This window comes from Heterodontus francisci, chromosome 20 (genome assembly GCF_036365525.1).
Source record: "Heterodontus francisci isolate sHetFra1 chromosome 20, sHetFra1.hap1, whole genome shotgun sequence".
NCBI classification, from domain to species: Eukaryota; Metazoa; Chordata; class Chondrichthyes; order Heterodontiformes; family Heterodontidae; genus Heterodontus; species Heterodontus francisci.
Genome location: NC_090390.1, coordinates 73,020,248 through 73,042,314, shown reverse-complemented (window position 1 = coordinate 73,042,314; position 22,067 = coordinate 73,020,248). Strand labels below are relative to the sequence as shown.

The 22,067-nt window shown below is 43.0% G+C and overlaps 1 protein-coding gene and 1 long non-coding RNA gene across 7 annotated transcripts in view; one reads left to right on the top strand and one right to left on the bottom strand.

Moving 5' to 3' along the window:
* add3a (adducin 3 (gamma) a) overlaps positions 1–22,067 on the top strand; it is a 337,068-nt gene that overhangs the window by 183,480 nt on the left and 131,521 nt on the right. The gene's annotated exons all lie outside the window — the stretch shown is intronic.
* Positions 9,923–21,430, bottom strand: LOC137380968 (uncharacterized). Its single transcript, XR_010977098.1, has 3 exons — positions 21,192–21,430; positions 15,616–15,746; positions 9,923–11,774 (listed from the first exon to the last, which is right to left on the bottom strand). It is a non-coding gene; the product is annotated as an uncharacterized lncRNA (long non-coding RNA).

Genomic DNA, 22,067 nt, shown 5'->3' with positions numbered 1-22,067 from the left:
TGTGCCTTTGCCACCCCCAGTGCTTCCTCCAAGTGCTAGTCAACAACAGCTGAGGGGGGAAAACGGTAGGTGGTAATCAGCGGGAGGTTACCTTGCCCATGTTTGACCTGATGCCATGAGACTTCATGGGATCTGGAGTCTACGTTGAGGACTCCCAGGGCAACTCCCTCCCAACTGTATACCACTGTGCCGTCACCTCTGGTGGGTCTGTCCTGTTAGTGGGACAGGACATACCTGGAGACGGAGATGGCGGTGTCTGGACATTTTCTGCAAGGTATGATTCCATGAGTATGACCATGTCAGGCTGTTGCTTAACTAGTCCGTGGGACAGCTTTCCCAACTTTGGCACAAGCCCCCAGATGTTAGGAAAGAGGACCTTGCAGGGTCGACAGGGCTGGGCTTGCCGTTGTCGTTTCCGGTGCCTAGGTTGATGCCAGGTGGTCCGTCTGGTTTCATTCCTTATCGACTTTGCAGCGGTTTAATACAACTGGGTGGCTTGCTAGGCTACTTCAGGAGGCAGTTAAGAGTTGACCACATTGCTGTGGGTCTGGAGTCACTTGTAGGCCACCCCAGGTAAGGACAGCAGATTTCCTTCCCTAAAGGATATTAGTGAGCCAGATGGGATTTTACAACAATCAATAATTGTTTCATGGCCATCGTTAGACCAGCTTTGTAATTGCAGATTTTTATTAATTGAATTCAAATTCCACCTTTTGCCATGATAGTATTCGAACCCATCCAGTGACCATATCACTACGCCACCACCTGCCCTGTTACAGGGAGGTAGGAATATGTTTACGCAGGAACATGGGAAATAGGAGCAGGAATAAGCCATTCGGCCCCTCGAGCCTGTTCTGCCATTCAAATAGATCATAGCTGATCTTCTGCCTCTGCCATTTTCCTGCAGTATCCCCATAAAGAGTCATAGAGAGATACAGCACTGAAACAGGCCCTTCGGCCCACCGAGTCTGTGCCGACCAACAACCACCCATTTATACTAATCCTACATTAATCCCATATTCCCTATGACATCCCACCATATCCTTTGACATCATTAGTCTTTCGATCTTTGTCTCGAATATACTCAATGACTGAGCCTCCACAGTCCTCTGGGGTAGAGAATTCCAAAGATTCTTGACCCTCTGAAAATATTCCTCCTCATCTTAGTCCTAAATAGCCTACCTCTTATTCTGAGACTGCCCCCTGGTTCGAAAACCTACCCCCCTTCCCCCAACCCTCCAGCCAGGGGAAACATCCTTCTTGCATCCACCCTGTTGAGCCCTGTAAGAATTTTGTATGTTTCAATGAGATCACTTTGCATTCTTCTAAATTCGAGAGAATATAGGCCCAGTCCCCTCAGTCTCTCCTCAGAAGATAATCCTGCCATCCCAGGTGAACTTTCGTTGCACTCCTCCTTTGGCAAATGTATCCTTCCTTGGGTAAGAAGACCAAAACTGTACAGCGTACTCCAGGTGCGGTCGCACCAAAGCTCTATACAACTGCAGCAAGACCTCTTTACTCCTGTACTCAAATCCTCTTGCAATAAAGGTCAACATACTATTTGCCTTCCTAATTGCTTGCTGCACCTTCATGTCAGCTTTCAATGACTTGTGAACAAGGACACCCAGGTCCCTTTGGACATTAACGCTTCCCAATCTCTCACCATTTAAAATATACTCTGCGTTTCTGGTTTTCCTGCGCAAGTGGATAACTTCACATTTTTCCACATTATATTACATCTGCCATGTTCTTGCCCACTCATTTAGATTGTCTAAATTCCTTTGAAGTCTCCTTACATCCTTCTCACAACTCATTCCCACCTAGTTTTGTGTCATCAGCAAACTTAGCAATATTCCATGTGGTCCCCACATCCAAATCATTGATATAGGTTGTGAATAGCTGAGGCCCAAGCAATGATCCTTGTTGGTACCCAACTAGTCACAGCCTGTCAACCTGAGAATGACCCATTTATTTGTACTCTCCGTTTTCTGTCCGTTAACCAATTCACAAAATCTATGCCAATATATTACCCCCAATCCCATATGCTCTAATTTTGCTTACAAACAAGGTCCACTGGTTTCCCCCTGATCTATTCTGCTAGTTACATCCTCAAAATACTCAAAAAGGTTTGTCAAACATGATTTTCCTTTCATAAACAAGTACATGTGAAAATATCTGTTGGATGCTGCTAAGCTAAAGAAGTCAATTTGTCTGAAGAAATTTTAATTGCTCAAATTAAGTGATAGCCAACAGTTTTGTGTATACATTGCAACAATTTCCAAAGTACTTCATTAGCCGTAAAGCATTTTGAGGCCGTCTGATGGTTGTGAAAGGCCCTACAGAAATGCAAATCTTTCCTTTTAATCGTCGTCATTTATCTACATTTTGAAACTAACATTTATTTTTTTATAATTGAAAGAGAATGTAGATTGTGTATATTTTATGTAATTGATTTGTTTTAAGTTCATATTGGGTTTAATTTAGAAACAGATTAATTACATTTTATCAGAGAGCACTATGTATTAAACCATCTTGATTTTAATGGAATCACCACATGTGGAGGGAGGAAACTAAAGACTGCCGCTCATTTCTGGCTGCTCTCACAGCTGTGTAAACAACAGACAGCATGAAGCCCTGCCAGAATGTCTTGATCACTTCATCTTAATTTATTGAATCTACATGGGAGAGAACAAAGATGTATTTCTAAACTCTGCACAAGGCTTTCTTTTCTGTTTGCTCATATACTCATTTTCACAAAATTTACCTTTAAGGCATTTTTTTATTGTTAGAGATCATTTAGAATCACATCTTTATTTTTGAGTTATTGCCCTGTAATTGCAATTAATTTTAAAATCTTTGATGAATGCAGTCAAATATATTTTCAATAACTTTTGCTTTTGTGGTAGCTGGTTGAATTTCACCTAATTTCACCAATTGCAAGTGGAAGTTTGGCAACAGCAATTATTGGCCCATATTGTCTGTATTTATTGTCCAATGAATTAAAACATAGTTGTTATAAATCTGAAAAAAAAAATCCTTGTAAAGCCTTATGTGAAGACAAAACCATCCTCCCAAACATTGAGTAAAGATATATGGCTACTAATTAACTTTGTTTATAGGAAATTATAAACTGTATCAGAGAACTCTCAATTTCTCTGCCCCCCTCACTCACTCTAACCTGTCCCCCTCTGAACTTGAGGCACTCCGTTCTGTCAGGTCTAACCCCGACATGGTCATCAAACCTGCAGACAAGGGTGCTGCTGTTGTTGTATGGCGTACCGACCTCTACCTTGCAGAAGCTTAACGCCAACTCACAGACACCTCTTCCTACCTCCCTCTGGACCATGACCCCACCACCGAACATCAAGCCACCATCCAAAGGACTATCACTGACCTCATCTCCTCTGGAGATCTTCCCTCTACGGCTTCCAACCTCATAGTCCCACAACCCCGGACAGCCCGCTTCTACCTCCTTCCCAAAATCCACAAACGGGACTGTCCCGGCAGACCCATTGTGTCAGCCTGCTCCTGCCTCACTGAACTTATTTCTTCCTATCTAGACTCTATCTTTTCTCCGCTGGTCCAGTCTCTTCCCAGCTACATCCGTGACTCTTCTGACTCCCTACGTCATTTTGACAATTTCCAGTTTCCTGGTCCCAACCGCCGCCTCTTCACTATGGACGTCCAATCGCTCTACACCTCCATCCCCCACCAGGATGGTTTGAGGGCTCTCCGCTTCTTCCTGGAACAGAGGCCCAACCAGTCCCCATCCACCACCACCCTCCTCCACCTGGCTGAACTTGTTCTCACATTGAACAACTTCTCCTTCAACTCCACGCACTTCCTTCAAGTAAAAGGTGTCGCTATGGGTACCCGCATGGGTCCGAGTTATGCCTGTCTTTTTGTGGGATATGTCGAGCATTCTTTGTTCCAGTCCTACTCAGGCCCCCTCCCCCAACTCTTTTTCCGGTACATTGATGACTGTATCGGTGCCGTTTCCTGCTCCCGCCCCGAACTCGAAAACTTTATCAACTTTGCTTCCAATTTCCACCCTTCTCTCACCTTTACATGGTCCATCTCTGACACTTCCCTTCCCTTCCTCGACTTCTCTGTCTCCATCTCTGGGTATAGGTTGTCTACCAATATCCATTATAAGCCCACCGACTCCCACAGCTACCTCGACTACACTTCTTCACACCCTACCTCCTGTAAGGACTCCATTCCATTCTCCCAGTTTCTCCGTCTCCGACGCATCTGCTCTGATGATGCTACCTTCCATGACGGTGCTTCTGATATGACCTCCTTTTTCCTCAACCGAGGATTTCCCCCCACTGTGGTTGACAGGGCCCTCAACCGTGTCCGACCCATTCCCTGCACCTCTACCCTCACCCCTTCCCCTCCCTCCCAGAACCGTCACAGGGTTCCCCTTGTCCTCACTTTTCATCCCACCAGCCTCCATATCCAAAGGATCATCCTCCGCCATTTTCGCCACCTCCAGCGTGATGCCACTACCAGTCGCATCTTCCCCTCCCTTCCCCTGTCAGCATTCCGAAGGGATTGTTCCCTCCGCGACACCCTGGTTCACTCCTCCATTACCCCCACCACCTCGTCCCCGTCCCAGGGCACCTTCCCCTGCAATCGCAGGAGGTTTAATACCTGCCCATTTACCTCCTCTCTCCTCACTATCCCAGGCCCCAAACATTCCTTTCAGGTGAAGCAGCGATTTACTTGTACTTCTTTCAATGTAGTGTACTGTATTCGCTGCTCACAGTGTGGTCTCCTCTACATTGGGGAGACCAAGCGCAGACTGGGTGACCGCTTTGCGGAACATCTCCGCTCAGTCCGCAAGCAGGACCCTGAGCTTCCGGTTGCTTGCTATTTCAACACTCCCCCCTGCTCTCATGTTCACATCTCTGTCCTGGGATTGCTGCAGTGTTCCAGTGAACATCAACGTAAGCTCGAGGAACAGCATCTCATCTACCGATTAGGCACACTACAGCCTGCCGGACTGAACATTGAGTTCAATAATTTCAGAGCATGACAGCCCCCCATTTTACTTTCATTTTTAGTTATTTTTTCTTCCTTTTTTTTACATTCTTTTTTACATTTTTTACTATCTTTTTTTGCATTTAGAATTTATTTCATTTCATCTTAGTTTGTTCAGTTTGCTTACCCACTGTTTTTTTCAGGTTTTTTTTCAGGTTTGCACTTGCTGCTGTTCAATATTCAGTGTATTCACACCTAATCTGTACTAATGCTTTGTCTTTCAACACACCATTAACATATTGTTTGCCTTTGCTCCGTGACCTTTTGGTCAGCTATGTGGCCTGGTCCAATCTGCACCTTCTCCTTTGTTATCTCTTGCCCCACCCCCACCTCACTTTCTTATAATCTGTGACTTTTCTAATATTTGTCAGTTCCGAAGAAGGGTCACTAACCCGAAACGTTAACTCTGCTTCTCTTTCCACAGATGCTGCCAGACCTGCTGAGTGATTCCAGCATTTCTTGTTTTTGGTTCAGAGAACTCTCTGACTGACTGTAAATACTTTCTATCAGGTTGGGAACAAGAAGCTACAAATATTTGAGAATACACTTTATTGGTGAACACAACCATAATGATACAAAAAGTTTTTTTGATAATGTCCCAAAAATGGGGCATTGAAGATGATTAAACATGATTATTCTGATAACTGGGATTATCAGAAACTTGGTGAACATCATAATTAAGCTTTTGAACTTGGACAATAAACATTGTATTTCTTGGGGGATGGGAGCCAAGATTAACTTTTCCCTTTTTATATTTTTACTTCATATTGCAATACTTCTCATACTATCAAAAGAAATTCTGGTGCCAGGCTGTTAATGACTGAAGCAACAAAAGAGGAATGTTCGTGTAATTTCAAGCTTTAGGACTTCCTACCTCTCATTCTACTACAGGCATCTTGAGTACAGAAGCTGATAATCCTTGATCCAAGTCTGATTGGTGTCAAGGAGATTGCTGCAGGACAGGGCTTTAATGTTAAATACTGGTAATAAAGTACATGGCAACAGGAGCAGAAATGTTACAGTAATTGCTAAATTATCAGACAGTTTATCCAACATCCAGTACTGGATGAGCAGAAATTTCCTCCAACTAAATATTGGGAAGACTGAAGCCATTGTTTTCAGTCACTGCTCCAAACTCTGTTTCCAAGCTACCAACTCCATTCCTCTCCCTGGCAACAGTCTGAATTTAAAGCAGTCTGTTCATAACCTTGGTGTCACATTTGACCCCAAGCTTCCAATCACATATTTGCACCTTAGCTAAGACCATCTATTTCCACCTCTGTAACATTGCCCAAATTTGCTCCGTCTCAATTCATCTGCAGCTGAAACACTCATTCATGCCTTTGTTACTTGCAGACTTGAGTATTCAACCCCACCCTGGCTGGTCTCCCACATTCTCCCCTCCATAAAGTTGAGTCATCCAAAACTCTGCTGCCCATGTCTTAACTCGCACCAAGTCCTGTTCCCCTATCACGTTTGTGCTCCCTGACCTACATTGGCTCTGGGTCAAGCAACGACTTGATTTTAAAATTCTCACCCTTGCTTTCAAATCCCTCCATGGCTTTGTTCTTATTGCTGTAATTTCCTCCAGCCCCACAGTCCTCCAAGATATCTGTGATGCTCTAATTCTAGCCTCTTGCGCACCCCTGATTTTAATTGTTCCACCATTGGTGGCTGCATCTTCAGTTGCCTAGACCCTGAGCCCTGGAATACTCTCCTTACACCTCTCTGCCTATCTACCTTGCTTTCCTCCTTTAAGACACTCCTTAACACCTATCTATTTGACCAAGCTTTTGGTCATCTGACCTAATAGCTCCTATGTGGCTCGTGTCATATTGTTTTATTCTCCTCGGAAACGCCTAGGGACATCTTATTGTGTTAAAGGTGTTATAGAAATATTCATTGTAACAAAACATAATGTTTGCAGTTGAGTCAGTGTCTAGGGGGCACAAAAAGTTGGCTTTGTGTTTGATGTTTTTTTGAGAAAAACATAATTCACGTTTGTTATTTGTAGCTGAAGACTAGAAGTTTGTCAGTAAATAGCAAAAAAATCTTGGAATATAATCCGAAATTGGCATCTCTGAATGTTGGTATGTAATGCAAGACTTCAAGGGCAGGTATAATTCTTGCACAACATTTTCAGCTGCACAGCCTATGCTGTTTTATCTGTGCAGGGTATGAAAATTAATATTGACTGATTACAGATGTATAACTTCTTTCTTCAAAAGAAAAATCAAGTCTCTAAGTTATTGTAGTGCAGTGTTTGCTATTCAGGTATGCTATTGAAGGAAACATTTTGGTCAATCTGCAAGAATGGAAATTGCTGTTGACGCATACAGATTATGGTGGGAGAAAAGGATTAAGTACTAATCCTTTGAATGAGCTGAGCCACAATTGGACAGCGTGGCACAGGACAGCTGTTTATCATAGAAAATTGATGTAGAATTGGGCAGCATAAAGTAAAGCCCATTTTATAGGTTAGGTCCGCAAGTTCTGCAAAGTCTTAAAGGTACACAATTTAAGGGAGTCGTAGCTACCTTGCAAAAACAAGTAATTAATTCACTGCAAAGTGATTTGGGCTATCCTAAGGATATAAATGGTGCTGTATATAAACATAAACCCAGAAGAGCTTGCTGCACCAAGCATAGGATGAGATTGTTTAAAGAAGGCAACACAAGACTGCCACACAGTTGTGGATGTGGCTAATCCACATGGAGGGCCATCATCACATGTAGCTAAACTGTAGGTAAGCAAGCCACTTTCCACTTTCCCAAAGGGAATCGCTTCAAAGAAGTGGTAAGTTAGATGTCACACATACATGAAACAGAACAAGCACCAGTGGAAAATTATGCTGCCTCAAGTTGTCAATATTTACACATTAAATAATAGGATTAAAGGATCATAGGAGCAGGAGTCGCCCATTCAACCCATCGGGCCTGTCCTGCCATTCAATATGATCATGGCTGATCATCCACTTCATAAGTAGTCTTGATCTCTCTGGCATGATCTTTCCACTCTTCACTCCCATTCAGATAACGAATATAGTTGCCTTATCCTGAAGGCTTTGTGAGTACCTTGGGCAGTCCTGCATGGTTCTGTACTACTACTCGTATTCACTGTGGGTGGCGCAATGGTTAGTACTGCAGCCTCACAGCTCCAGCGACCCGGGTTCAATTCAGGGTACTGCCTGTGCGGAGTTTGCAAGTTCTCCCTGTGACCGCGTGGGTTTTTGCTGGGTGCTCCGGTTTCCTCCCACAGCCAAAGACTTGCAGGTTGGTAGGTAAATTGGCCATTATAAATTGCCCCTAGTATAGGTAGGTGGTAAGGGAATATAGGGACAGGTGGGGATGTGGTAGGAATATGGGATTAGTGTAGGATTAGTATAAATGGGTGGTTGATGGTCGGCACAGACTCGGTGGACCGAAGGGCCTGTTTCAGAGCTGTATCTCTAAATAAAATAAATATATTTTGCACAGTGCTGTTTATTTGTTATTGGTTGCAATCTCGCAAGAGCCCACTATCAGATAGTATTTGAAGAACAGAATATGAAAATCCAGGACAAACTGTAGGATAAAGTGGCTTGGCATAGTTTCTTAAAGGAGCAAATCACATCTGCTAACTGTTACTTGTGGTTTGCTGATTTAAGAAATTGTGTAGCTGTGATGCTCATAAAAAGGTGAAGCATCTTGTGGTGCTTTACTATGTTAATAAAGGTTATTTAAATTAGAGTTGCTGTTGTAGTTCCCAGCTCACTGTTCCTCGTTGCTAATACATTAGCCTTTTACCCTGTCATGACTTTATTATCCTGCTGATTGAGATTCGCATTACTACAATGTAGTATGGAGCATGCAGCATATGACAACTAAGCTGGAAACTCTGAGGGACGGATGGTTGTACTGTAAAGCTGCCCCTGATTGTTCCAGACGTGAAGTATTCCTTTAAGAATCAAATAGTGACCTTAATTCTGGTTGTTCGATGAGCTTCGTTGCGCCTACTTTGCTTTCTGTCTGTGGTTGCCACATGAGTGTCATGGGTCATTTAACTGCATAAGTAGTCTTGATCTCCCTGGCATTATCTTTCCACTCTTCACTCCCATTCAGATAAAGAATATAGGTGCCTTATCCTGAAGGCTTTGTGAGTACCTTGGGCAATCCTGCATGGTTCTGTACTACTACTTGTATTCACTGTTAGGATCATTAAGATTTTTAATCTTGTGCCTGAGAGAATTTTTAAGAACATGAGAAATAGGAGCGCGAGTTGACCATATAGTCCCTCAAGCCTAGTCCGCCATTCAGTAAGATCATGGCTGAACCTACACATTAACTCCACTTGCCTGCCCTATCCAATATCCCTTGATTCCCTTTAATGTCCAAGAATCTGTCAAACTCAGTCTTGAATATACTCAATGATTGTGCATCCACAGCCCTCTGTGTAGAGAATTCCAAACATTCATAACTCTGCAGTGAAGAAATTTCTTCATCTCAGTCCTAAATGGCTGACCCCTTATCCTGAAACATTGACCCCTCATTCTAGACTCACCAGCCAGGGGAATTAGCCTCTCAGCATCTAACCTGTCTAGCCTTTTAAGAATTACCTTCATTTTAATGAGATCACCTTTCATTCATCTAAACTCTAGAGAATATATTCTACTCAAGTTTGTATCCATGAGAAAGCTAACGTTTCAGCAGAATGGTCGTCATACTTCTGTTTTGCTGTATGTTCCAATTCTGCTTCCCTCGTCACCCCAACTTTATACAGTACAACTATTAAAATGTATACAGTTGTGTGTATTTAACGTGATGAGATGAGAGAAAGGAATATAGAAATTGTAGCAAATCTTCTCTGAATTTATTTTTTAATGTTTTATATTGGATTTTACATATAATTATTACAATTGAGTACTTTTGAAAAGCAGGCAATACCAAAAGATTTTTCCAAGAAATTATATGCAGATTTAATGATGCCCATGTGTTCCATGTGCTGAGTGTGTGTAAATTCCCTTGTAATTTTTGAGAATAAGAATTGCAAGTGAATTTTTTAAATTTGTTCATGGGTGTGGGCGTTGCTGTCTAGGCCAGCATTTATTGCCCTTGAGAAGGTGGTAGTGAGCTGCTGCCTTGAACTGCTGGAGTTATTGGGGTGTAGGTACCAACAGTGCTGTTAGGAAGGGAGTTCCAGGATTTTGAGCCAGCTACAGTGAAGAAACGGTAATATAGTTCCAAGTCAGGATGGTGTGAGGCTTGGAGGGGAACGTGCAGGTGGTGGTGGTCCCATCTATCTGCTGCCCTTATCCTTCTAGATGGTAGAGGTCGCGGGTTTGGAAGGGGCTGTCAAAGGAGCCTTGGTGAGTTGCTACAATGCATCTCGTAGATGCTATACACTGCTGCCACTGCATCGGTGGTGAAGAGAGTGAATGTTCAAGTTGGTGGATGGGGTGCCAGTCAAGCGGGCTGCTTTGTGCTGGATGGTGTCGAGCTTCTTGAGTATTGGAGCTGCACCCATCCACGCAAGTGGAGAATATTCCATTACTCTCCTGGCTTGTGCCTTGTGGACAGGCACTGGGGATTCATGAGGTGAGTTACTCACTGTAAAATTCCCAGCCTCTGACCTGGTCTTGCAGCCACAGTATTTATGTGGCTGGTCCAGTTCAGTTTCTGGTCAATGGTAACCCCCCCCAGGATATTAGTGGGGGATTCAGCAATGGTTATGTCATTGAACATCAAAGAGGTGATGGGTTGATTCTTTCTTGGTCATTACCTGGCACTTGTGTGGCGTGAATGTTACTTGCCACTTATCAGCCCAAGCCTGCATGTTGTCCAGGTCTTGCCTTATCTGGACACAGGCTGCTTCAGTATCTGAGGAGTCGCGAATGGAACATTGTGCAATCATCAACGAAAATCCCCACTTCTGACCTTATGATGGAGGGATGGTCATTGATGAAGGAGCTGAAGATGGTTGGGCCTAGGACACTACCCTGTGGAGCTCCTGCAGTGATGTCTTGGGACTGAGATGATTGACCTCCAACAACCACAACCATCTTTCTTTGTGCTAGGTATGACTCCAGTCAGCGGAGAGTTTGCCCCCTGATTCCCATTGACTCCAGTTTTGCTAAATAGTAATGCTTGATTGGAAAATAAAGCAGTTCTGTGAAGTGGAGACTGTTGCGATCAGGTGATGAGGGGTCGCAAGGCTCCCACTTGTCTTTCTCCTTGTTTGACTGCAACAGAGTTTATTCCTTTCTAAACAGTAGATGTGCTTACCACCTCAGTGAATGTTGAACCTTTTACCTTTGTTTTGATCATTAGCAGAACTGATCGGACAGATTTTCTTGAGTTTAAACAAGAAAGAGGTGAGTTTATTGTACTTAACCTAAAATCCAACCTAACTAAAATACTAAACTCTGCTGCACTTCCTCGCTCTCGTGCGCTCGCTCGCTCGCTCTCTCTCTCTCTCTCTCTTTCTCTCACACACACACACGAGAGTCATGCACACAAATAGATTAGAGTACAGAGGAATAGTTTGGGTTGGATTAGAGTCCAGAATAAATAAAAATAATATACTGTCTGTGGGGTCTGGTAATTCAGTTGTCTTCCAATTGAAGTTGTGATCCTGAAGTCTGTAGTTGGTACATGTTCTTGGAGACAGTGGAGCAGGTGATCATCTTCCCGGGGGTCTTTGTCTTGGATCTTTTCCAACCAGCAGGCAAGCTTTGAACACTCCAAGGTCATCTATAGAGAGAGAAAGAGACAGACAGACATTCCCCTATGGATTCTGCCACTTCAAAATCTCAGCAGCTTCTGTCTCTGTAGCAAAAGGCTGCTAGTGTTTCACAGATGGCAAGACAGTCACATGATTGTCCAGTGTCCTTGTTTGCAATTTAATTAGGTTCAAGTCTAGGAATTTTCCTAGGAATTTTTAAATCTCTCTCAGGTCTCCTTGTTTCAATGTTTACCCCTTTGAGATACATCTCCAGTAGTGAAGGCTCCAAGATGGCTTTGACTGTCCCGCTAGCGAGGTGGTGCTAGATAATCTACTCAGTTATCCTAGCCATTGTTGTGGATGGGAACCTTGTTAGAAATGTGTCTCCAATTTGATGTCCTGGAATGTGAGTTAGTTCAATGCAAATTGTGGCCATCTTGGCTGCCAGCTTTTTAAAAGTTTAATGTAGGATACTAGCTTTCCTTTTTAATGTAGGTTTCCAACTGATGAATTAAAAGTCCTTATTTGACAAACTGATGAATGATTTCAAAAAGAAATTGGATGGGCACTTGGAAGTAAACTTAGAGGGCTACAGGATAGAGCCAAGGAATGGAACTGATTGGATTGCTCTGTAGAGAGCTGGCATGGGCTAAGTGGGCCAAATGCTCTCCTTCTGTGCCATTATGCCTCTGATTCTTCGTGTGTCTTAGATACTTGGCCTCAATATAAGTCCTCAAGAGCCAACAATTAAAAATTCTGGGTTTTGTGTGCAATTTTTTTTCTTTCATGGGATGTGGGCATCGTTGGCTAGGCCAGCAGTTAATTATATATGCAATACTATTCTTTGAAAGGGCAGATTTTGTTTTCTTTCCATGTGGGACCTGCTTGACTGGGATAGATATAGGAATTCATCTGCTCATTGGCAAATTGCTATTTGCTTATGAGTGAACTCTTAAAGCATACACCCAGGAAGTTTTTAATTGATAATGGACAAATTTGCAGCAGGCAAAGAATTACAGACTTTGTCATATAAGCTTAAAACCATAATAAAATTACCTATCTGGAAAGCATTGAACAATTCTTTCATTGAGCAAGAAGCAAAGCAGTTGCTTTTGTTGTAGACTCCAGTTCCTCATTTGGCGGATTGGAAGGTTGAATCTGTGGGTCAGGCTGGTGTGAGGCTGCACAAAAACCTCAGTCTATCATTCAGTTGTGTCTTTAACTCTTCTCTGTGAAACCTGGGGCCATAATGCCACCATCGAATTTTACCTATACCACCTCAGGTCCATCATAGCAAGACATGTGCAAGGATGCAGAAACATGCCAAACGTTCAAGTGGATATTGGATACTTTCTAAGGTTGACCTGAAGCAGAACCTGAAGCTTTGTGACATTTGACACAAATTGAGAGATGCTGAACGGACAGCATTCAATAATACAACTTAGTACTGCATCTCACAGGGCGGCACAGTGGCGCAATGGTTAGCATTGCAGCCTCATAGCTCCAGCAACCCAGGTTCAGTTCTGGGTATTGCTTGTGCGGAGTTTGCAAGTTCTCCCTGTGACCTGCGTGGGTTTCCGCTGGGTGCCCCGGTTTCCTCCCACAGCCAAAGACTTGCAGGTTGATAGGTAAATTGGCCATTGTAAATTGCCCCTAGTGTAGGTAGGTGGTAGGAGAATGGTGGGGATGTGGTAGGGAATATGGGATTAATGTAGGATTAGTATAAATGGGTGGTTTTTGGTCGGCACAGACTCAGTGGGCTGAAGGGCCTGTTTCAGTGCTATATCTCTCTGACTCACAGTTTACACCATTCACAGCAGCAAGAAGAGTAGTTGTTGCAAAAGTATTGTCAACAGAGCCAATCCAATGCTCAGAATGTGCAAATTGCAAAAAGCTCAATGTTTCATGATTAAATAAGAATAAGAACAAAATGCTGGAGTTTCTCAGCAGGTCAGAATGCATCTGTGGGGAGAGAGGCAGACTTGACGTTTTGGGTCGATGGCCTTTCATCAAAGCTGGGAAGGTTTGGAGATGTGGGTTTTGGGCGGGTGAGAGGTGGGGGGGTAACAGTGGGAGGGGAGAATCTGTAGTGGGGTGGAGGATGGAAGATAATGGGTGGCAGGAGGGTTGGTGGTGCGGGTCCAGGCGGAGTAGAGGTGGGACAGGTGGAAAGGTAGGGAATGTATCTAGCAGGTTAATTTTGGCAGAAGGGATAGTAAAAGGCAATATAGTGTTAATGGCACAGTTCTAAAGAATGTGCAGGGGCAGAGGGATCCTGGGGATTCATGTGCATAGATCTTTGAAGGTGGCAGGACATATTGAGAGAGTAGTTAGCAAAGCATATGGGATCTTGGGCTTCATAAATAGAGGTATTGAGTATAAAAGCAGGGAAGTTATGCTGAACCTTTATTAGGCCACAACTAGAGTATTGCATCCAGTTCTGGTCACCACACTTTAAGAAGGATGTAAGGATGCAGAGGAGGTTTACCAGAATGGTTCAAGGATTGAGGGATTTTAGCTACAAGATTAGGTTGGAAAAGCTGGTGGTGGTCTCCTTGGAGCACAGGAGATTGAGGGGAGATTTGATAGAGGTGTACAAGATTAACAGGTTTAGATAAGGCAGACAATGAAAAGCTGTTCCTATTAGCTTATCATACAAGGACTGGGGGCACAGATTTAACATTTTGGGTAAGAAATGCAGGGGGATGTGAGGAAGAACTTTTTTACGCAGTGGATGCTAATGACTTGGAACTCATTGCCTACAAGAGTGGTGGAAGGGTGGGGGGGGGGGGGCGGCGAATAATGATTTCAAAAAGAAATTAGGTGGGCACTTGAGGGAAATAAACTTGCAGAGTTACAATGATCGAGATGGGCGATGGGACTGACTGGAATTGCTCTAGGAAGAGCCATCATGACTCAATGGGCTGAATGGCCTCCTTGCTTTTATGGCATTGGAGACCGTGATCTCCTTAGTGGCATCATGGTTAGGTTACTAGACTAGTAATCCAGAGACCTGGATTAATTGGTCTGGCGACATGAGTTTAAAACCCAACGTGGCAAATGTGGAATTCAAATTTAGTTAATAAACAAATCTAGAATTAAAAAGCATGCATCAGTAATGGTGACCATGAATCTACCAGATTGTCATAAAACCCCATCTGGTTTACTCACGCCCTTTGTAAGAATGAAAGAAAGGCTTGCATTTATATAGCGCCTTTCATGACCACTGGATGTTTCAAAACGCTTTACAGCCAATGAAGTCTTTTTTGAAGTGTGGTCACTGTTGTAATGTAAGAAAGGGGCGGCACAGTGGCGCAGTGGTTAGCACTGCAGCCTCACAGCTCCAGCGACCCGGGTTCAATTCTGGGTACTGCCTGTGCAGAGTTTGCAAGTTCTCCCTGTGTCTGCGTGGGTTTCCTCCGGGTGCTCCGGTTTCCTCCCACATGCCAAAGACTTGCAGGTTGATAGGTAAATTGGCCATTATAAATTGCCCCTAGTATAGGTAGGTGGTAGGGGAATATAGGGACAGGTGAGGATGTTGTAGGAATATGGGATTAGTGTAGGATTAGTATAAATGGGTGGTTAATGGTCGGCACAGACTCGGTGGGCCAAAGGGCCTGTTTCAGTGCTGTATCTCTAAATCTAAAAGGCAGCAGCCAATGTCTGCTCAGCAAACCCCTATAAACAGCAATGTGATAATGAACATATCATTTGTTTTTGTGATGTTGATTGAGGGATAAATATTGACCAGGACACTGTGGATAACTCCTCTGTTCTTCGAAATAGTACCATGGGATCTTTTACATCCATCGAGCAGGCATTTGGAGCCTCTGTTTAACGTCTCATCCGAAGGAAATCTGCCATCCTTACCTGGTCTGGCTTCAGATACACAGCAATGTGGTTGACTCTCAGCTGCCCTCTGAAATGACTTAGCAAACCACTCAAGAAGGTGGCTCACCACCAACATCTTGAGGACAATTGGGGATGGCCATGTCCACATCCTGTTGAAGAATAATAACAAAAAAATTAACGTCACAGTATGTATGCTCCTATGTGCGGTAAGGTGCATGTGACACCAAAAGGCCTACTAACTTGAAAGTGAGGTGACAATGTGGATCTCTGAGGAACTTAATGACCTTGTCCTCCCAGATCCACCAAAAAAAAACAGATGGAGATCAAGAAAGTCCTGGAAAAATTCTTATAAGGTTAATCTGCTTTGGCAGTCTTTTTAAATATGAAATGACGCTTTTCCAAAGATTTGTTGAATAATGAGTATTTAAATATCAATCCAGCTCTGTTGACACAATGTAGTTTCCTGGAATTGTGATGAGGTTGAAGTTCATCAAACACAAGGCTAAGGTTAAGGGTCAGGGTATCAGATCGGATGAGCTTCCTGTGAAGGATATCTTTGGTACTATAGCAGTAGATGTTATGCCCAAGACATGTTGATTCATGTGCAGTGCTTGGTAATATTTGTGGTTTTGCTGTATCTAAAAGCTCACCATGATACTTTAGGTAGTAACTTTTCTTTTGGTATAAAGAGCCAGGAAAGCTGTGAAATTTTACCTTTTTTTTTGTATTGAGGGGCAATCTTGTGCTCTGATGCAAGTGTATGGTTGAGTGGATGGAAATGACTCAATAAATTTTTTTTAAAACTGCTTTGAAAAAATATGAAGCTATTAGTACTGGTTATGACACACCAAGTAATTCAAGTTGTTTTTTATTTACTCGTCTTATATATATGTTTCAGAATTGTAACACTGCAATTAGATTTATCTACCGGTCCGAGTTAACCATTGGAAGTTCCTAAGCCTAGTCTTTTTTCAACCTGTGCTGACATTTTCTGGACTTTATCCTCATTGGACTTTGCCATTTAATTGAGTGGGTAAACGGGGACCTTACCTGAGGGGGTTTCTCAGTAGTTTGGGAGTTCTTAAACATTTAACAGACCCCTAGCTGACCCTCCTCTTCCCCACCAAAACAGAAATAGGTCAAAACAAGAATAGTGTGGGAACATTGAGTGCTAAGATTGTACAATATAGACACCTAAGCCCACCATGTAGCCAGAACTTGGGACTGCTGCTCAAGTTATATCCTGAGACTTTGCCCAAGTACTGCCAGAATCCAGGAAGTCCCTTTGAACTAAACACAACTTTTTAAGGAAATTAATTCCTGAAATGCGCCAGCATTGGGAAAGGATGCCAATGTCTGCTTGCTTAAAAGGAAAAGGATTCAAGCATCTCGCAGTACTGGGAGGATGGTCTTGGGGAATTCATGCAGCAAATTACAGCATCACCTTCCCCGTTCTCTTGGCGTCTACTTGCCTGTCACTGGCAGACCCCAGGTTCTTCACCGTCTCTGTCAGCTCTCACCCATCTCTGGTCTCTACTCTGACCATTTGCTTCAGCCACTATCCTATCATTTTGTGCTAAAAACAAATAAATTTATATCAAAAGTTAGCTTAAAAAATACCTTTTTGAGTGTTAGTTCTGAGTTGGTTAGAAGAGCTAGGTTTGAACGACATTGAGAGATGGACTTTCGAGGACTGTCACGAGGAGTCTTACACAGGCAGAAACAAATAGCGAGGTAGGTTTAGAAGGCATTGCAAAAAAAAAAAAATCAGAAGTTGCATCGTAGGCATGTCTTTGTGGAAGTAATATGGCACAGACTTTGTAGCACAGGAAATGCATGCTGTTCTCAAAACTGTATTGTACTCAAGTTGAAGCCAAAATTTAAAAAAAAACATGCAACTGCAAGTTTCTGACCTTTATCCTTGTATTTGATTAGGAATTTTAAAAAATCTTTTATGCATGCATTTCATTCTCTTGTGGTGCTGCATCCACTTAGTGGCAGAATCCCCCATTTTATGCCAGATTAATTGCTAGTTAGCACTTGGTGCATATTAGTCATATTTAATGTGCACCCACACTGGGATCTTCTCACTAGTGCTCTCTTATACGTTTAAGTCTTCAGAAAAAGGAATTTTCCTCCACACTAAATCAGATGGCAGGTTGTTCAACCTTGCCTGTCTAAGAGCGAAGACCAAAGTACGGAAAGTCCTCATCAGGGAACTCCTCTTTGCTGACGATGCTGCATTAACATCCCACATGGAAGAGTGTCTGCAGAGACTCATCGATAGGTTTGCGGCTGCCTGCAGCGAATCTGGCCGAACCATCAGCCTCAAGAAAACGAACATCATGGGAAAGGACGTCAGAAATGCCCCATCCATCAATATCGGTGACCACACTCTGGAAGTGGTTCAAGAGTTCACCTACCTGGGCTCAACCATCACCAGCAATCTGTCTCTTGATGGAGAAATCAACAAGCGCATGGGAAAGGCGTCCGCTGCTATGTCCAGACTGGCCAAGAGGGTGTGGGAAAATGGTGACCTGACACGGAACACGAAAGTCTGAATGTTTCAAGCCTGTGTCCTCAATACCTTGCTGTATGGCAGCGAGGCCTGGACAACATATGTCAGCTAAGAGCGACATCTCAATGCATTCCATCTTCGCTGTCTCTGGAGAACCCTTGGCATCAGGTGGCAGGACCGTATCTCCAACACAGAAGTCCTCGAGGCAGCCAACATCCCCAGTATGTACGCCCTACTGAGCCAGCGGCGCTTGAGATGGCTTGGCCATGTGAGCCACATGGAAGATGACAGGATCCCCAAGGATGTATTGTACCGCGAGTTCGTCACTGGTATCAAACTCACTGGCTGTCCATGTCTCTGCTTTAAAGACATTTACAAACGTGACATGAAGTCTTGCGACATTGACCACAAGTCGTGGGAGTCAGTTGCCAGCGATCGTCAGAGCTGGCGGACAGCTATAAAGGCGGGGCTGAAGAGAGGCGAGTCAAAGAGACTCAGCAGTTGGCAGGCAAAGAGACAGCCGTGTAAGGAGAGCGCCGACTGTGTAACAGCCCCAACAACCAACTTTACTTGCAGCGCCTGTGGAAGAGCCTGTCACTCTGGAATTGGCCTTTATAGCCACTCCAGGTGCTGCTCCACAAACCACTGACCACGTCTAGATGCTTGCCCATTGTCTCTCGAGACAAGGAGGCCAGAAAGGAATGTGCAACAGAAGTTTTATTGAAATGTCAACAAAGGATGGGGGTCAAAAGTTCTGCAAAAATAATGCAAGCTCCTGTTATTGTCTGTTCCTCACCTGTTACTTTTATTCAACCTTTCCTTCGACAGCACTTTCCAAACCTGCGACCTCTACCACCTAGAAGGACAATGGCAGCAGGTGCATGGGAAGTTCCCCACCGAGCCACACCATCCTGACTTCGAATTATATTGCCGTTCCTTCACTGTCGCTGGGTCAAGATCCTGGAACTCCCTCCCTAACAGCACTGTTGGTGTACCTACACCCCATGGACTGCAGCGTTTCAAAAAGGCAGCTCCGCACCATGTTCTCGAGGCAATTAGGGATGGGCAATAAATGCTGGCCTAGTAAGCGATGCCCACATCCCACGAACGAATAAAAAAAAAAGTGTTACGTAGGTGGTGGTACTATTACAACAACAGCATTGTATGATGGGAAAAGTTTATAATGGGATGTTTTGTTTAGCCATTCATGGCCTCCTGAGCTGCCAAGTGGAGAAATTAAGTGCCTCCAGCAACAGATCTTAGGAAGGTTGATGTGATATGTGGCCGTATCATCCATCCCCTGTGCAGATTGAGTTGAGTGCTGTCTACTACCTTTAAGGGAGGTCAAAGCCAGAGACCTGATGTTGGATCAGTCATTAGGTGTTGGTTCTTTATGCTGTATTCATGCCATAATTCCATCTATCATGATAGTGGGTTGATTCCAGCTGCATGCATATTGGCTGCTGTTTCCCAGAACGGCCAATGTAATTTTAGGCACTTCTGTCATGGGTTTTTCAGGTCTTCATGATTGGGAAGGTTGGTGTTGTTCCTGATTTTTAATGAAAGAATCGAACATTCGTAGGTTACAGCCTAAAACACAATCTAATTTCAAATGTTAATTCTTTTCCAAAGTCATAGAAATTACGAGGCATTATGTTATATCCAGTAAGCCAAATACAGTACCAGGGTTTCTGTTGAATTTGTTTTCAGTGCTATAGTATCTGGTATTGCTTGTATAAAGTCACATTCTTTTTCATAAGGGCACAAGGACTTGCTTACAGGAGCAGTTTTGACATGGAATAAAGGAGAATTATGTGAAAAACCCAAGAACTACATTTCTTGTGTTACATCTGTCACACTACTTCCACAAAGACTACTTGTCTCAGTTCTATCACGTTATAATTAGATATTGCAAGTTATTGAAGTATCTGGGCAAGAGCATCAATGAAGCTTTGATGTGGTTGGGGTAAGGTCCTACAACTCTGGAATGAAAACGAAATACTGCTGATGCTGGAAATCTGAAATAAAAACAGAAAGAGCTGGAAATATTCAGCAGGTCAGGCAGCATCTGTTCTGATGAAAGGTCACAGACCTGAAACGTTAACTCTGCTTCTCTCTCCACAAATGCTGCCTGACCTGCTGAGTATTTCCAGCACCTTCTGTTTTTATTCCTACAACTCTGGTCCTAACCACCCTGAATTGCTAACAGTCCAGTTTCAAACTAATGATGTAAAGGAAAAAAACAGAAGCTTTGAAGTTAAAAGAAAAAAGTATTTTGTCTACTTTGACCCTTAGACTTTGTTCATAAAGGTACATAAGTGCTTTTATACTCTGGAGCAATGTATAATGGTGCAATTTACTTGCCCTTACAAAATTAGATATTTAGGTACCATTTAATTTTAATAAAAGCTGCAAAATGACTTTGTACAACTTTTATGTTTCTACTTAAGTTTAATATTCAATGAGATTTGCATTGCAAGCAAAGCAAGCATTTTGAATGGAAAGATTTCTTCAACCACACTGTTGTTTGTAGCCCTTTAAAGTAGAATACCATTTTAAAGAAAAAGATTGACCTACATTTTATATAGCCTCTATCACAACCTCTGGATGCCCAAAAGCACTTTACAGCCAGTTAGTCACTTTTGTAAAGTAGGAAACACAGCAGCCAATTTGCGCACAGCAAGATTCTGCAAACCGTGACATGATATTGATAGGATGACGTGTTGCTTTTTAAGCGATGTTGATTGCGCGATAAATATTGGCCAGGACATGGGATAACTCCCCTGCTGCTCTTCAAAGGTTCCATGGGAAGCTTTTAAAGCTGAGAAGACAGGGCCTCGGTTCAACATCTTACCCGAAAGACAATACAGCACTCCCTCAGTATTGCATTGGAAGTGTCTGCCTAGATTTTTGTGATGAAGTCTCTGAAGTGGGACTTGAACCCACAACCTTCTGACTCAGACACTTGGGAGGTACCTGGTACCTCCCAGCAGCAGAGTGATTCAGACAAAAGAGGCAAGTATCCTCAACAGAACAAACAATATAATACTAGCATAACAGTGCAGCAAAAACTTACATTGGGAAATAGAAGGACTTGCTCGAAATTAGCTCACATCCATTTTCAATTTAAGTGCTTCTCCACATAATGCCCAGGCTGCAGTAAGCATACTTAAAGGCTATCTTTTTTTCAAAAAAAAAGAGTGCTGTTTTATAATGCTTCTCCACCTCGAAATGTACTAAGGTCATTTGTGACGCTTCTGCCACTTCAGTCAATGGACTTCATTTTATAGTCCAAGGATCTTGGCTTCTAACCTTTTTAAAGTACCAAATTATCACTGCTTAACGTGATTCCACTACATTCCCAGTGTCTCGTTCCTATATGCATGCATAATGTAAACTGGAGTGCCGAAAACCTATTTGGAATATAAGGGTGGCTGACTTCCTCTATTCGGTTTCCACATCACAACAAGGGGCTGATCATTTGAGATGAGAAATTTCTTCACTCACAGGATTGTTGATCTTTGGAATTCTCTACCCCAGAGGGTTGTAGATACTCCATTATTCAGTATATTTAAGGCCGAGGTAGACATATTTTGGTCTTTCGGGAAATAGAGGGATGTGGGAAGTGGGCAGGTGAGTGAAGTTGAAGGTATTGTATGGCAGAGCAGGCTTGTCGGACCCTGTGGTCTACCCCGCCCCTATTTCTTCTGTACTTATGTTCTTAAGGTGAGCTGGTACTTTGTAGAGTTACATGTATCAAAATCTCAGATAAATGATTCTGAAAAGGACTGATTTCAGACACTATTATTTTGTAGACTGTTTAAAGTATTGTCAGTTAAGCTGTATACATTTCCTACTATGTAATTATAAAACTTGTAAGTACATTTAATTACTAATTTTATACTGAATGATATAGTTTCACAGCATGGTTTTTTTTTTAGGGTGTGCTGCC